This window comes from Nicotiana tabacum, chromosome 2 (genome assembly GCF_000715075.1).
Source record: "Nicotiana tabacum cultivar K326 chromosome 2, ASM71507v2, whole genome shotgun sequence".
Taxonomy (NCBI): Eukaryota; Viridiplantae; Streptophyta; class Magnoliopsida; order Solanales; family Solanaceae; genus Nicotiana; species Nicotiana tabacum.
In genome coordinates, this window is record NC_134081.1 from 48,651,646 (window position 1) to 48,668,618 (window position 16,973).

At 34.8% G+C, this 16,973-nt stretch overlaps 1 pseudogene; it reads right to left on the minus strand.

Moving 5' to 3' along the window:
* Window positions 1-5,960: 5,960 nt before the first annotated feature.
* LOC107796777 (uncharacterized) overlaps window positions 5,961-16,973 on the minus strand; it is a 38,168-nt pseudogene continuing 27,155 nt past the window's right edge.

Sequence of the window (16,973 nt, forward strand, 5' to 3'; positions counted from 1 at the left end):
ACATCATCGATGACTCTTATTCGCCTCGCGATAATCCTTCTGTACCAAGGATAATAAAATTCCTTACTCGCGAGGGTGACACTTAGTATAACTGGCACATACAATCTCTTAAGCTGAACTTTGCTCACATTGCTTGCTTTAGGGAGCATCTCCCTGAATGACCATTCTCTGAATTTCTCATGAATCTTCTTCTGTTGTTCATTCTGTTATCGCCGGAACGCAATCTGAAATTCTCATGATGTCGACCATTATCAACTCACTCAGTCCCTAATTCATGTTTAGTTTATCTTGTTCACCAGCCCATACTGATTTCTACTACTCTGGGTCTAACTTTTCCTTCCGGTAGTTGCGTTGGAGTCACGAACTTATTTCTCGAAATGAGGATATGACTTTATGGCCTATATTCTTTTGTTGTCTCAAGGCTTGTCACCTCTCGTCTTTTCCTTCACTTGATTATAGACTCTGTAATACTGTCATCCATGTATCATATCTTACTCATAATGCTTCATTGACCCTCTTCTTATTTTTCGCTAACATATGTCTATCACTTTGTTCTGAAAACTCGAACAAGACATTCTTTAGATTTTAGCTCCCCTTGCTCCATCCATTGGCTCTTTGGGTTGCCTAACATTCTTTTTCCACTAGGAACGGGAGCTACACTAAGGTAATATTTATCCCTTCAAGGCTTCCAGTGCCTATCTTTGTAGTATTCATATCTAGCTATACAAGGAGATCTATTAGCACATTTATAATATCCTTCGGAAATGTCAGCTAACGCTAACAATCCATCCACCATTTTGGGTTACCCTAACCCCAGCTAGATCCTGATATCCTGCCTTCTCTTATACTAATTCTGTGAGCCCTCATAGGGCATAAATGAGATGGGTGTGACCAATTGTACATACCTCTGTTATTATTGAAGGTAACCTAAAATGCTTTTCTCTATTTGGATTGTAGATAATGTTCATCTCTACTAACTAGGTACCTCGTACCCTTCTTCACCTTGCTTTTTTTACTCGTTGAAACTTGTACCTTCTGATTCTTTCATTGATTTTTTTAATATAAGAGTGGATAGGCATTCTTTCCTTGGGAATCCTTATCAAGAAGTTTACACATCTTAGTATACACATGATCTGCTGAATACCTCATATTTATCCATCATAAGTATGATGCAAAAATAGAGTTCCTCTTACTCAACTCTTCTACAGCTATATCTCTTACCAACCATCTTTCTGGATATAGGCATCGTCGTATTATAAATAAAATAGAGTTTAGGAAATTGAGTTCTTACAAGTGAGCTCTACCACACGATCTAGAGTAAGAAGAAAGAGTGACAGACTTAAATGTCTTATAGCCTCCTGCTTATAAGTGTGGTGCACAACACACCCTTAAACAAGACTCTACTAGACACGGCTTGTAGACTCCCTAGGATAGAACTGCTCTGATACCACTTTTGTCACGACCCAAACCGATGGGTCGCGACGAGCACCTGGTACCTTACTCAACCGAGTACCAACATAATGTATCTTTTCGTATCATACTATCATAGATAACTAGCCGAAGAGGCTGCCGTGAGATAGATAGAATACAACATGTAATATTAACTTATACATAAGATATATAGGCCTCTAAGACCAAAATAACCACTCGTACACTGAACATAGGCCGACAAGGCCATACAATCTTTTATATACACTAACATCTGTCTACAAGCCTCTAAGAATACATAATTATCATAAAGGTCGGGACAGAGCCCCGCCAGACCAAACAATACACATCTAAATCATACTGACAAAACAAGCAACTCCGGAGCAAATGGAGTGCACCAACATCTTCCGATGAGCTGATCGCCTACTTGGAGGACTCTCGACCTGTCTATCGAGACCTGCGCGCATGAAACGCAGCGTCCCTAGGCAAAAGGAACGTCAGTACAAATAATGTACCGAGTATGTAAGGCATGATGATCAATACATAAGAGACATTAATGAAACATGGAATAAAGAATTCCGCCTATAAGTTTAAATAACTTTGTAAATTCTGAAACATTTATAAGATCATGCACGTGTGTATAAATGTCATGTCATGCATATGTATAGTTGTACATAACATCATCAAGCCTCTGAGGGCATCCCATCATATCATCTCGGCCACTGTGGGCAAAATCATCAACATATATCAGTTGATCAGGTGGTGTGCGTATATAATGCCGTAACCTTTTCTCATATCCCATATACATATAATATACACGTATATAACGTCATCTGGTCATGGATCAATGTACATGTATAAATGCATGAAATGCATAAGAAATACGTTAATAAGATCTCTTGGAATGTCATAGGACCATTATGCCTTTCATTAATGTCATGGAATAAACTTTATCAACTTATGTATTTTCTGAGACCTATGAACAGATGATAGAATAATAAGACACATGGGGAATCAAGAAATATAGACACCCCTAGTATTTCTATGAATAGAGTCACTTATGAAAGTTGCATATTTTGCTCGTTTCATTTGTATTATTTGGATCATGCGAAAAGGAAAGAAGGGATAGCCTTAACATACCTGAGTCGATTCTCTTGAGAAAGATTACACTGTACTCCCTTAGAATTACAAAATCTCACGTTAATTTGAATTGTTGAAGGTCTTGAGCGTTGCTTATATGATATATAATATGCAGATGCATATTAGAATGGTTTAACGTTAATTGTGTAAGGAAAGCTTGGCTGAACTCTTTCTTAAGAGATTAGGAAATGATTTTGATCTTAGGAATATTATTCTTAACTTTAGGTGGGCCCCACATGCTAGGTGACTAAGCCTCACAATTTACATAAATAAGCTACCTTTCAACCATAATATAAGAGTCATAACTTTGGGATGGCAGGCTGCCACGTTATGGCTTATCCAAAGCTTTAATTAAGCACCCACTAATCCTTAATTAACTAGGTAATCTTCAATTACCCAATAATTAACCAATTACTCACATAATTCCCTAATTAATTAGGTAATATCTCATTACCCAATAATTAAGAATTATCTCAACTTACTTAAAATACTACTCACTTTTAACATACCTTGTACATCTTACTATTATGGCCATGTGGTACCTTGTATGGTACTAATCCATAAATATCGGGTATTTTAATTTGGGCCGTATTTTATCTCAAAATGCCAAATTTCGACGAAATTCATTTTCTTCGATTTGATTACCCTCTCACCTTCATGAATTTACTCATCACTTGTTTGAAGTAGCACAATACTTATAATCCCAAAATAATCTCATTCCCGAGCTTACGTCTGTTAACTTACGATGAAACTTTAACGTACAAAAATGCAGGATGTAACATCTCATTTCCGAGCTCTCATCAATTTATTTATGGCGTACTTTTACGTATGAAAATATGGGGTATAACATATTTCTACTTACTTTTCCGATTTGTACCAAGTTATACCACGTATCCTTAGATCTACGTATAAATTTAACTCTATCCGTTTTTCGGGACATGGGATAACTTACGTATTTTTTCTTTCTTCTTTTTTCCTTTCCTTTTGGCTGGGGAAGACAATGGGAGTAACTGGTTATACATAGATAAATCAAAAAAGAATATTTGCAAAAGAATCTTGAATGGAAAGCAGGGAAGAACAACAATTTCTTAGTGACTCTGCACTTTCTTCTTTTATGTTTTTCAGCCTTTTTTGTTCCCTGTTTAAATTCTTTGTTGAAAAGGTGTACCTTAGATCTTGTACTACAATCTTTTAGATCTTATTCAATATTGACATTACCTCTTATTTTATCTGCAAAATGGCGGAGCCAGGATTTCAGGTTCTTAATTTAGAATGATAATTTTAAAGACTAATAATTGAGTTCTAGATTCAATACAAGTATATATTTAATGATACAAACCCGTATTGAGCTTCTATTTAACTGACGGTGATATCTGAGTTTAAATTTATAATACAACTAAGCTAAGCAGAAAGAACATCTTGAGTATAACTCCTCTTCGAAGGTTTTGATTTTGTAGTTTTCGAAGGTTTATTTACTCTAATTTTTCGTTTGGACACAAAAATAATGCTCTTTTTCATTAAAAAAATCGACAGGCTAAAAGGACATAGTTAATATAAAAATTCTTTAATGTTACACTCTTCAATTTATTCATAATAGTATGATATAATAACTATTGAAACGTATGGCATGTTTAATATCTCAAGTTCTATGTATACTTCTAACATGTGCCAAAAATCTATATTTCATTAAACTCTAGTGTCCAATCAAATCTCTTTATAAAAGTATACCACAAGGTAACTTTTGTCCGAAGTTTAACCTACACAAACACTTAGCGGATAGTAGATAGCTAATTCAAAAACTCCAAAACTTTAAACAAACTCCAACAAATCGAGAAAACTTAGACGAATAGAATGCTATAAGTGAAGGGGCAGGGAACACCATTTGCAGGAAATTTGAAGGCAGACGACACGAGATGTTTCCCATTTTTCATAATCATACTGAGATGTGGCGACAGTATTTGTAGACCAAACTATCAAACAAATAAGGAATTTTATTTATCTATGCTATATTATAAACCTAATTATTACTATTAAAGAAGTTTTATAATTACCAATCGTATACAAAGTAATGTACTAGCTCCAATCTTTCCTATTTTTCCTCCTCCTCTTCCCTCGCTCAAGCACGCTTCTCTTGCCTAATTGCCCAAACTGAATCAATCATAGCAATTATTTAGGCCAAATTAGTGGGTTGGGGGGGGGGGGGGGAGGAGATTTGCAATTGGATATTGTCCCTAATCGATTAAGTTAGCTACTTCGATTACTTTGCATTTGGGATGTACGTCTTATCTACGCATGTACAAAAGGAATCCCCTTTTCTACAACAAAAAGAAAAAAAAAAAAAAAACCACTACTTAAGATAGCTCTTGCAAATTTCATGTGCTCTTGCAAATTTCAGGTGTAGACTCCACTTGCGAGTTGTGGGAATGCACCGACTTTATTGTCGTTGTTGTTGTAGTGCTTGAATAGTTGTCTGGCACAAATCTTATTGGTACTTAACAGTAAAACCAAAAATTTCACATATTGTTTTAGGTGAACTATAATTAGACTTTGTTTGGATGGGTGAAACGCGAAGACGAACTTAAACTCCATTGATAGCCATTAAAAAGTTTCGTAACTTTTAATTTGTAAATCGAGTTTTACAAAATTATTATTTGTTTAAATTAGGTGTTGTTTCAAATGATTGAAAATATCTTTTGGAGTTTATATCTCAATTTTAAGTAAATTTGGTGAAGATTTAAGTTAATTTTGATTCAAATTCATATTGAAATTCGAAGAGAACGACAAAAATAAATTATATATATTTTATATGTCGGGTGTGCAAACCACATAAAAAAATATACACAACTAATGTAACTATATGCAAGTTATATGTGTTTGACCAAATTGTATATAAGTTGTATGTTTTGATCAAATTTGTATATATTTTATAAAAAAAACTAACTACTTTTTGTAAATAGAAAAACCTGGCTACACTGGGTAAATATAATATTAATTTTGTATTTATTGCAAAAGTTTATCTTTGAAGAGACTTTATGAAAGATAAGTCGCTTGCTATGGCTACTTGGTTCAGTTTGTCCAATTGTCATGAGAAATATTTCGCTGGTAAAGATCCTCACAGAATAATATATTTCTATTTTCTTCTCCAAATGGAACTTGTTATAAAAAAAATAAAAAAATAAAAGGAAAAACAGAGAGAATAAGAACATAGCTAATTCGAAGAGAGGGGAAAAAAATGTGACAATGTGAAACTTGTTCCACCATGGCATGTCCATGTTATGCAAATATAATCTTCCTACATTGGTTGGCTTAGCTGAGGGATGTCTCCACTTCATTAATTGGTCATGGATCGAGTGACAGTGGGTTATTTTACATGGTTCCTTTTCTTGAAATGTCTAATCGCAAGAGGCAACTGCTAGTGCTACACTAAGATCATTTGAGGTTCCGCTTATGTACATTCTGTATGTTTCTAACTCGTGTTGATAAGCATGACCACCATAGTAATTCTCACTAAGGTGGCCATGCTTGGTGAATATGATCTCTCTCAAGGTTGGTTCATGGCCATTTAGAAGATTTCCCATGCTTAACACTTTCCTCCATGATTGGTTAGCGATGGGAGTTGTGAACATGCTTGCCGCTATCTCCCTTTCACGTCGCCCAACCTTTTGTTTCTTATCGAAATCCTAAGAGATGAACGACGAAAGTCTTAAGCAAATAACAAGGCAAAAGAGAGTTGTGTAAAGTGGACTAGTCCATGGAAATAATACAAGAAAACAGAAAGGACTGGCCATGAAGGCTAAAGTGATGGACCAAAAGTTGTATGCCTTCGAAGTAGTTCAGCACAAGCATAACATATTCTTGACCCAGATATTAATCTCTCATTCATGAAAAATCAAAAGAGAAAACACGTTAAGTATACCTTTTTTACTTCACTGACAGTTGAGACTGTTCCCATTCTTGGTGCATAAAAGTTGTAGCAGTCATTGAAAATTGATTCTAATAGACGCGGGGCATTCATGAACTTGGGATAAAGCGATGCAGCAAGTGTGATCAACTTCTCGACATGTTCAAATATTGCACAAAGCCGCTTCAAGTCTTGAATATCTTCAGTGTCAATAGAAAGATTACTTGCTGTAACACAGAAAGCCAAAACTGTCCAGTTACAAGCTTGCAAAGACCTACTATAACGCAATAACATACTTGATTGACAAGTTTATTTTGCAAGCATCTGAGAGTGGCTGCCATGGTGAGGTTAAGTTGTCCAATTTTGGTTGTCAGCTGCTTTAAACCACCAAATGTTGTTCTGTTTAGTGTGTCTGCAGCTGCCCTAAAAGCAGTACAAACCATTTGCTCCAGTAGTTGACATGGCCGCAGTGTTTCCAAATAGTGAAGAACCTAGGTCAGTTGAAGAATACAAATTACTTTCAAAATCAAGAGATCAATGTAAAAGGGATAGGCTGTCTAAAGACCAACTATTGGAGATGAGCGCATGCTACTTCGTGGTAAAAAATCTAAATAAATGTGTACTCCTAGGTATTTACTTTTAAGATCCTAATAAGAGGCCAGAAGGTTGCTTCATCTGAAGAGACCTCACTTGACCTTGGTTTCATTTGTCTGGAAAATGTCCGTTTCAACGGAAACTTCAATGGGCAAATGACTGCATGTCACATCCCTTTGAGCAATATCGCCATATTTGTCACGACGAAACAAGACACCATATGGGGAACATCAATCCCCTACTGGCGGAATGTGGCCCATATTTCATATCCCCAAGTCACTGAATGTTTGTCCATTATAGGTTTCTTACCCGTGAGAAAATAAGGGAAAAAATATATTATTGATATTCTGTTTAATTATAATACAACGAGCCATATTTATATAATACATATCCTACTCCTGTTCTATGTGGGACTAGGACTAATTCATATTATTTACATAACTATCTAACATTACCTAGGGCACCATTAGAATAACCCTAGGGAGTGGATGCCTTTATATAGGAACTTTTGCCCCGGCAAGCTGCCATTGAATCATGTTCATAAAGCTTGACACTTTCGTACAAACGGACAAGTGGAGAATGTTATTTCTAACACCTTCCCCAGGAAATGCGTCATTACTGCTTTTATTGCCGTGCCTTGAATCGTGTGCACTCAAGTAACACTTGTGAAGTACATATATGAAATCACTTCAACCGAAGGCATCGAAGTACATCATTATGGCACTTTTACCAAAAGCTCTAGAGAGCACAATAGAGAGGGACTTTTTAAAATAATCTTCTGAAACTCCAAGGTCACATATCTCAGGGCAACACTCATGAAGCATTCTAGTTGATCTCTCGATTAAAAGAAAGTTATTTCCTATATCTGACAGTACCCTGTAGAGGCGAAACTAAGTTGAAGACAAAGGGTCTCGGGCACCCACCAACTTGGCAAGAGTTTTGTTTTATGTGTATATAATTCTTATAATTTTTTTATATGGTAAGGTTGGCCCCCGTAGCAATAAAGCACCTGTGGGTACCTTGGTTGAAGGTTTGCCCATTTAGGGCTTTCTTTATGACAAGGCCATATATCGTTAAAGGTAACTCACATATTTTTTAGACGATCCATCTTTTTTTTCTTTTTCTCCTATTCCTTTGTTGTTTCTCAATTCTCCTCCTCCTAACTAAGTCTCTAAGAATCTCTTAAAAATATTCAGACTCCAACTATTTTTGGCGATCTTCAATTCGACAACATCAAGTAAGTGGTATATCCATAGTTCTGCAACTCCTCAATTCACCAGCTTCAATTCAAGTGGGTGCAACAACAAAAACAACTATGCCTCAGTCCAAATAACTTGGGTTCGACTATATGAATTCTCACTGACCATGTTTCTTCCATTTAAGCTCAACTCATGTCATCATCATACAAAATAAAAATGAAAGTAAAAAGTAAGTTAATGTGCATAAATAATACTAATAATATTACAACAACAACAACATACCCAGTATTATTCTACACCATAGGGTCTGGGGAGGGTAGTGTGTATGCAGACCTTACCGCTATCTTGTGATATATACATATTTCTATAGCTTCATTTTGCCATACTTTTTCCCTAGGCAAGACTTTCTTGACCCATAGCAGAATTAGGGATAGAGGGTTTGTTTCAACTTTTAGCTAATTATATATTATATAGGGATATTACCCTTGATAGGAGGGTGTGGAGGTCGAGAATTAGAATAGAAGGTTCGTAGGTAGTCGAGAGTTTCCCCTTTCATTACCGGTAGTATTAGTAGCACTCTTGTATTTTCATATTCTTAGAGCTCTATTTACACCTTGTTGTTTCGTTCCCTTCAGTTATTTTATTTTTCTGTATTACTGTTTGGTGCTCCTCCGCCTCCTTCTTTCTTCTTCTTCTTTTTCTTTCTTCTTCTTCCTTTCTCTTCTTCACCTTTTCTTGAGTCGAGGGTCTACCGAAAATAGTCTCTCTACCTACGGTAAGGTTTGTGTACACACTACCCTCCCCAAACCCCACTTGTGGGGTTAGACTGGATTTGTTATTGTTATTATTAGATATTATATGCGGAGAAAATGCTGAAACATTAAAAGGACGAACACTACGAATATCGAGTTTTGTGTTACTGTTTGGATAGTTGGAAAATATCTTAAGCTAAAACAGGCAGATTTCAGGTCCTTTATTTTTTTAAAATTTTATGAAGACATTTCAGGTCCTTTCTTCCTTGTAAAAGAAGCTGGAAACTTGCAAATTTCTATTTTCAGATGAAAATATTTCAACCAATTGAAGTTATAAATCATTGAGGAAGGATTCAATTTCCATGTGAAATGTTATCACTACAAGAAAGAGCTCATTTTGTGGGGGTTAATTTAAAGATTTGTGGCAGTTTTTGACCTCCACAAAATATATTGTGGCGGATTTAAAAAATGTCACAGTTACCTTCGCCACAAGCATTTCTGTGGGAGTTTTTAAGAACCTCCACGACAACCGTCACAAAATCAATTTATAGTTTGTGGGAGGTTTTAGAGGCAATCAGTGACGGTTTATAACCTTCTAAATATGATCTCAATGTTTTAAAAAAATATTATGTGAGAGTTATAAACCCCCACAATTTCTATCTCAATCTTTAAAAAAAATTAAATACTGGCAGCTTATAACTGCCAGAATATTTTTTTTCTATTCAAAATTTTAGTTCTAGGATTCAATAAATACACCGTAAATCTAATTCCATTAAAAGTATCTAAACAAACCAACATCACAAATTCAAGTTCATATCAAACTAAGGTTATACAATACATACGGTATATGATAGCTTGAACATTTTACAATCTAGAGTAGGTCAACAATAAATAAATATATAAAAGTGACATGTATTTGCTTGGTGATCTGTATTGTTGTCACCTCGTGATACTCTTCCTCCCATGAGTGAAGCAGACTCACTCTGCATATCACTATGCTGGAACTGTGAAATAAACCAATAATTAATTTATCAAATTAAATCAAACCACACCAAAATCAAAATCTTTTGGAGCTAACTTCAAACAAAAGCAACAAAAAGTGCAAAAAAATTCTGGAATAAATTAAAAATATATACTACTAGCTTACCTCAATATCTCATTTCTAGAGGAACTAACAACTACAAATATGAAACAAATTTGGTTACTTTATATAATCTAGGAAAAGAAGTAAAAGAATTGAAAATTTAGGAGATGAGTTAAGAAACATAACTTACCCCCCAGTGTCATCATGCAAGCACATCAATCCTTTAAACCAAATCTGCATAAATTTAACATCCAATCAAGTTAGCTTCAACAAAGCTTTTTGTCTCTTGAACTACTTCATAGTAAGAGATCCTCTTAAAGGAAACACATGAGCACCATAAATTTAAAAAGAGGTGAATCAAATAAAAAGGGGTGAATCATATATGAACATCATTTCTAAACATACTTTTAAATCAAATATGAATACCATTCTAAGCATACCTATAAATCAAAAAAAAAAAAAAAGAACTACTTAATTATTGTTACCTTCAGATAGGGCACATATTTAATAAAGTCAGAAACAACATTTCCCTTTACTACATTATTAATTAGATGGTATGTAACTAGTTGTACATACTCGTCACATGGCCAAAAAGTGTTCAAGTTCTTGCTCTTGATATGTCTCATTCTAGTATATTTCTTCTTCCATCTCTTCTCACATATCATACAAATTAAATCTTTTGGCTATGGATGCACAACACATCATCTACATAATACACCTTTTGTGCTTGAGATGCTTCAATGTAAGGCTCAGGTTCTTCGCTCTCTATCTCTAGTAACCAAATAAAAAATTATAGTTCACTGTCTTTTTTTCAAAATAAATTAAGCATCAGTGGTATACTAATAATTAACCTACCCAAAAATCCCCAAGATTAAAATTCACTGTAAGACCTTAGCAAGTAAAAGAGATACTAAAGACCATGTAGTTTTTTGAGATTTTCCAATGTAGATGTTAGAGATAACATTAGCAAATACCCTGTCTGAAGAATCCCGATGTGCTCTCGCACAATTATTAATATATGGGTCTCTTCAAGCAATTTTAACATCATACAACATAATTAAATTATGGTTGGAATTTGAAAAAGCTTTACGTTAAGTGAAAAGCTCTTTACAGAAACACTTGGTAATCTGTAACCAAAAGTAAAAGATCTAATAGCGGAGGTACCGTTTGTTTAAAGTATTCATATATTTTGAAGCATATATATTTAACAAGATTTACTCAATAATATTCTTCAAGAAGGACTATTCCAAGACAGATTGTCCATAAAGGTTTTATTACTGATTCAAGCAATAACTAAACTACAACTGAAAATCACAAATTCCATGACTACTGAGATAAAGAAAACAAATTGAGTTAAGAGAAAAGGAAAAAACCACCTTAATACGAGTAGCGGCATTCTAAAGTTAATTTGCCCAAAAAGATACTTCCCTTCAGAAAAACCCCTGTCATCCTTCAAGCCTGAAAATAATTGAATAAAAAACCATTAAACTGAAACATTGGGGCAACGGAAAATACGTAATCCCTTATCTTAAAAGTCAATGTAGGAGCCATAAATTGAGAAGAAGAAGAATACCTAAACGTAATTAAACTAGATCAAAATTGAAGCAGATGAAGAAAGAACATACCTGAAGCAATTGAAGCGAAAGGAAGTCACAGGGAAGAAGGCAGTTCAGCCGAATTGTTGAAAAGAGAAAACCTTGAGGCATAGTGTAATTAAAAGAGGGAAAGATTTGGGAAATTTTTTGAAATGGGAGGGAGAAATTACCGCGTCTGTTTTTGGAGCAAACAAGAATGAAAATTTTAAGCAGCAAAACCAAACTAGTTGAGAAAATTAAATTTTGTTTTTAATAACAAAAATATTTTTGGCATCAATAAAATTGCTAAAATCTCTATATTAGATAAATGCAATAATATTTTAATTGGTATGATGAAAATAACGAAAATCCAAGTGCTTAGTTTTGTTAGTATTATTTATATCCTTTCAAAATTTATATTATCTAAAATAAAATGATAAAATAAAAATTATGTGTATATAATTATAAAGCTTAAATATCTTTCAGGTAAATATCGCGCACGCCTGACGTATGATCGTTACCTCACATAAGGTGTTGTTTACGGTCAATCTAAAGCGTACTATATCACAACAATGATTTATACTTGCCTTCGAGCCTATATTTTTTACATAGCCTTAAGGTAAGTTATTTCTTACTATTCGCCAGGCATTAAAAATATATAAACATTCATCAATAAAATCTTTATTACTTATATTTATATATTTTTTTGTCTCATTCTACTATTTAGCTACTACTGCCTTATTCTTTCTAATTGTAAAATTTTATCACGATCTCAATTTTCTCCGTAGGATGTCGTGATGACACATAGTCTCAAAAACTTTTACAAAAGAAACCTCACAATAAGAATAATTTTGTGAAGGTTAGAACAAAAACGCCACAAATAAAATATATATTGGGGTCTTCTACAACCCTCACAAATAAGCTGCCATAAAAAGAATTATTTTGTGGGGATTGACACAAACGCTACAAAATAAATGTATGGTGGAGGTTTTGTATAAACCCTATAAATAAACCGCCGCAATTTAACAGATATTTTGTAGTGTATACATCAGGTAATTAACATTTTTAAGTTCTTGTTTCTTTGAAGTTTCAGACTCCTCCTTTTTAAATTTTTTAATATGATTTTGTTGCACAATGTCTAAATGAATTATGTGAACTGAATTCAAATTAATATTTGTATTGAATTGAAATCTTTGTAGTAGAAAATTATCATCAAACTTGACAATTAACATGGAAAAATATCTTAGCTGCTCCCGCCATATGCCCTAAACTCGTCCCCAGCTCTAAAAAACCTGATCAACCCTCCTCCTCAAGAGATTCATGGAAGTTAAATGATAAGAATGGTTGCAAGCTGTGAAGGAAAGTTTGAACATCTAAGGGGATAAAGAAAGGACTCTCGAAGAGATAGGTAAAAGGCTGTATGAAGCCGAGGGAGTTATTTAATTTGCGAGAAACCTGTGCAGCTCCCCCCCAAATTAATAAGTGGGTATGTTTCACCTTAAGCTATGTCTTGTAGCAAAAATATCTCCAAATTTTAACTCGTGGATCAAAAATGCAATTTGTCCAATTACCTAATTGTAATTCTCTTGATTATATTAGAATGGATTTTTAAGGGTGACAAATAATGATTTAATATCTTGAAGATAACTTTTCCCCAAAGCATAATTTGTAACGCAGGAATTTATGCCTATAAGCATCTCAGAATACCTTTTCTCCTTCTCGATTTGGATCCAAGAGAGGCTTCTGTTCAGAAGCGGGCAAAGGAGGTGCCTCATTCCAAATCTTTCTCCACGAATTGCCAAACTCAGACATTCTTTCTGAAAGCTTTCCTCGAGGGGGCCACTCAACCGTTAACCCTTTGATTGCATTATCGTGAGATGCTCCACTGTCCATATTATCATTGTTCTCCCAGTCTCTAGGTGAATGCCATCGGATGAAATCTTCAAAAACAGCATCTGGATTTGCTGCTTTAAATGCAGACATATCTAGTTCATAGTGCAAGGATTATCAAGGATGAGTTCATGAAGGAGAGATTAATTCATGTGATCTGCACATCTAGAAAGCAAATAATTTTCTGAAAGAGTACATTTCATGTGATCCACACCACTAGATATGCAGACTAGATAATTGACAGGGAAAACAAATCAAACATTTGATTTACAAATAGGTAGCTGCAAAGGGTAACTGCACTTGAAAATTGACAGAGCATTAACTAACATTGATCAGAGATCCTTAATTCTTTGAGAATTCCTAATCATCAAATGTTGTCTCCGAGACAGTGAGGAGTAAAGCTGCTAGTATGCAACTTTTTGACATTTATTAGCTCTTGTTTCTATGTTTGTTCTATAGTAAGGTGACACAGGAACAGTGTGGAAGGCTAGATGAGTCATATCAAGAAACGAATGACTTCAAAATTCTCAATGAGATGCAAAATGCAAATGTCTGTTCAGAAGAAAAGCTGAGAGCAAATGGACCTCATTTCATCCTTCAGCTAGTGACTGTGCCTATGTCATTTTTTTAATAATATATATAGCTGCAACATTAAAAAAATAAGAAGGGTAATAACAACAGTGCTCTGCTGTCTGTAAACCATGAGGTTGACAAATATCAAAGGCAAAAAATGTGCTAAAAGTTATTAGCTTTAGGCACAAAATCTTTGCATTATAAAACTCTCCAAATGTTTGCAAATTCTCAGTACAATGCAAGTCAGAGATCTTCAAGAAATATCGGCATTTCTCGGATGGTAAAATGAAATTCCACTTTAACGACCACTGAGAAAATACCATTACATGAACATGGACATGATGCAAAAGACAGAACAGCAAGGAAGGCCTTTCAAGAAAATAAGCACAGAAGTCAGTACCTGATGATAAAATGTCTTTCTCCAGTTGAGCCGAAAAGCTCTGTAAAGGAACATTAGAAACTTCCATCGTCAGATGAAATGAAAGTATTACCGTTCAAGGTGAGGCTTTTAGGTAAAGCAGCAGAATGATAGATTTACTGGAAACAACTGTTTTCATCCTAGGAATATACGATACAAGAAACATCTGCAGATCTCCACTCCAAACAGCAGTATGATTATGATAGCCAAACAGAGAATGGTAGAAGAGAGTTTTCTGTTCAAGAAATACCAATTGTAGCTCACTCCATATTTCTTTAGCTTTGCATTCTAAACAAAGATTGCTACTCTCCGAAGTGGAACAATATTTTAGAGATACTCCGTGAGCTAAAATAAAAATGGTGGGCTAAAAAGTAGGTCTAACAACATTGAAGTTAGTAGTCACAACAACAGTGCAAATCCAGGTACAGACCTTCTGGAGAGACCCATATGGTTACAGATTGTAATTGAATATTTCTTAAGAAAATTAGTCAAGAAAACCATTAGCATTAAGGAAAAGTTGTGAGGTCAGACGCGTCTAAGGATCAAGGGATTGCTAAGATGGCTCTTTACACTTTTGTTCCAAACGTCATCATGTGCCCAATCATCTTTAGCAAACCTACTAGCAATCTCAAAATATGGATAAGGTGGTTTCACAATTCATAACCAGACCCCGGTACTGAAGATCCATAGAATGGTGAGAAGGTAATAGTATTTCTCTTCTTGAACAGGTTAAGAGCTGTCAAAACAAAAAATCAGAAAACATATACCTGATCCCACTATGCACCTAACCATTCAATTATGACTACTACTTCAGACTTTCCAAAATAAGCACCAATCATTTCAACAACAAGAAGCAATGACCTGCTGTAGGGATAGTAATACCACCAAAATTGATGATTATCTTTCAGGAAATTGAATTGTCGATAATAGAGTTTGGTGCTCACAAAAGAATCGCCTAATGCTTCAACAGCTTGTAGACGTTCTTCATGCATATCTTCGGTCATAACTGGCGGCTCCTATAGGAATTTTTCAGAATAAAAGAAAAAACTTTAATATTGTGCACCAGAAACAAGAGAAGGTTGGACAGTAAAAGACGCAAATGAAACAAATAAAGACGATGTTAGCAATTCAAATAAACCAACCTGTGTAAATGGAGCATGCATGTTCTGTTGAGATTTCAAAAGCATCATAGAACCCACAACACCAGCTGATCCCCTCCTAATTAATACATGCTGAATGCTTAGCATCACCCAATTTCACAGTATCAGAATGTCCAGAATTAGAAATATGACCCACAGAATCTTTTAGACCATCTGGTCTTGATAGACTGCCAAAAAAACAGGAAATAACTCAATTCAAATAAAAAAAAACAAAGGCAAACTCTGAACATTCTGGTAAGTTTGGAACATTTGTCCAGATTGTGCACAGTAGAAGTATCCCCAACTTACAAGACCAAATTCATAGGCACTGCAATTTTGCAGATCAAAATCAAAGAATTGGTTCAAAAGTAAATGAAGGAAAAACTGGAAGGACTATACCTAGGCTAGTTGAGATTACCTTAAAACCCAAACAATAGAAGCTAATACCAACAGAAAGAAGTTATAGAAGACTATACACTTAAAAATCTATAGAACAGATCAGGATTAGTCAGGGATCAGCCTGTTTCTCCTTATGAGAGAAAAGGTTGGGGGGGAGGGGGGGAAGGGGGGAACTGACAAGCCCACCTTCACGTAATACCACATTTTAAGTGTTTCGGATGAATATTTCTAAAAGGACTGTCATATAAGTTTTAAAAAATAGGATATAAAACAGGACCGTCAATACCAGAACTACTGCATTAATTTATTTCCCCTTAAATGTGTGCCAAATAATGGGAATATTCTCATATACTGTGTGCACGTGTATTGGTAAATGTTTAATGGAAAATATATTTTGGTGAAAATTGCCTTACTTTAGAAAACTATTTTCTAGATCATTTTCCAGTATTTGGTTGGACACAGAATCAGGTGGCTTACGTGAATATTAAAGGTTCCAGATGAGGTAAGAAGGTGGTGCTAGTGTTAAGCATTACATGCTGCTTGAAGCAAATTGTATGAAGTAAGAGTTGATAATTTATTTATTTATTGAGAAAGACGAAGTAAGAGTTGATAGTAAGAGTATGTTAAGCTTTTGGGAGTCAAGTTATATTCTGAGAAGTTCATTGCAGTTGCTATTATAATTATCTTGACCTTATCTTATTTGTTTTCTTGTGATGGAGGACTATAGTTCTCCTGTAATTCCAAAGCATAGTGATTGTGCTGACGCACTCTAAAATATGTCCTGAATCTTTGGATGTTTGTCGGATCTACTTCTTTCGTTCATTTGTTTTCTAATTTATGCATAACATCATGAGATTGAGGTGGATATGGTGTTTTTTGGCT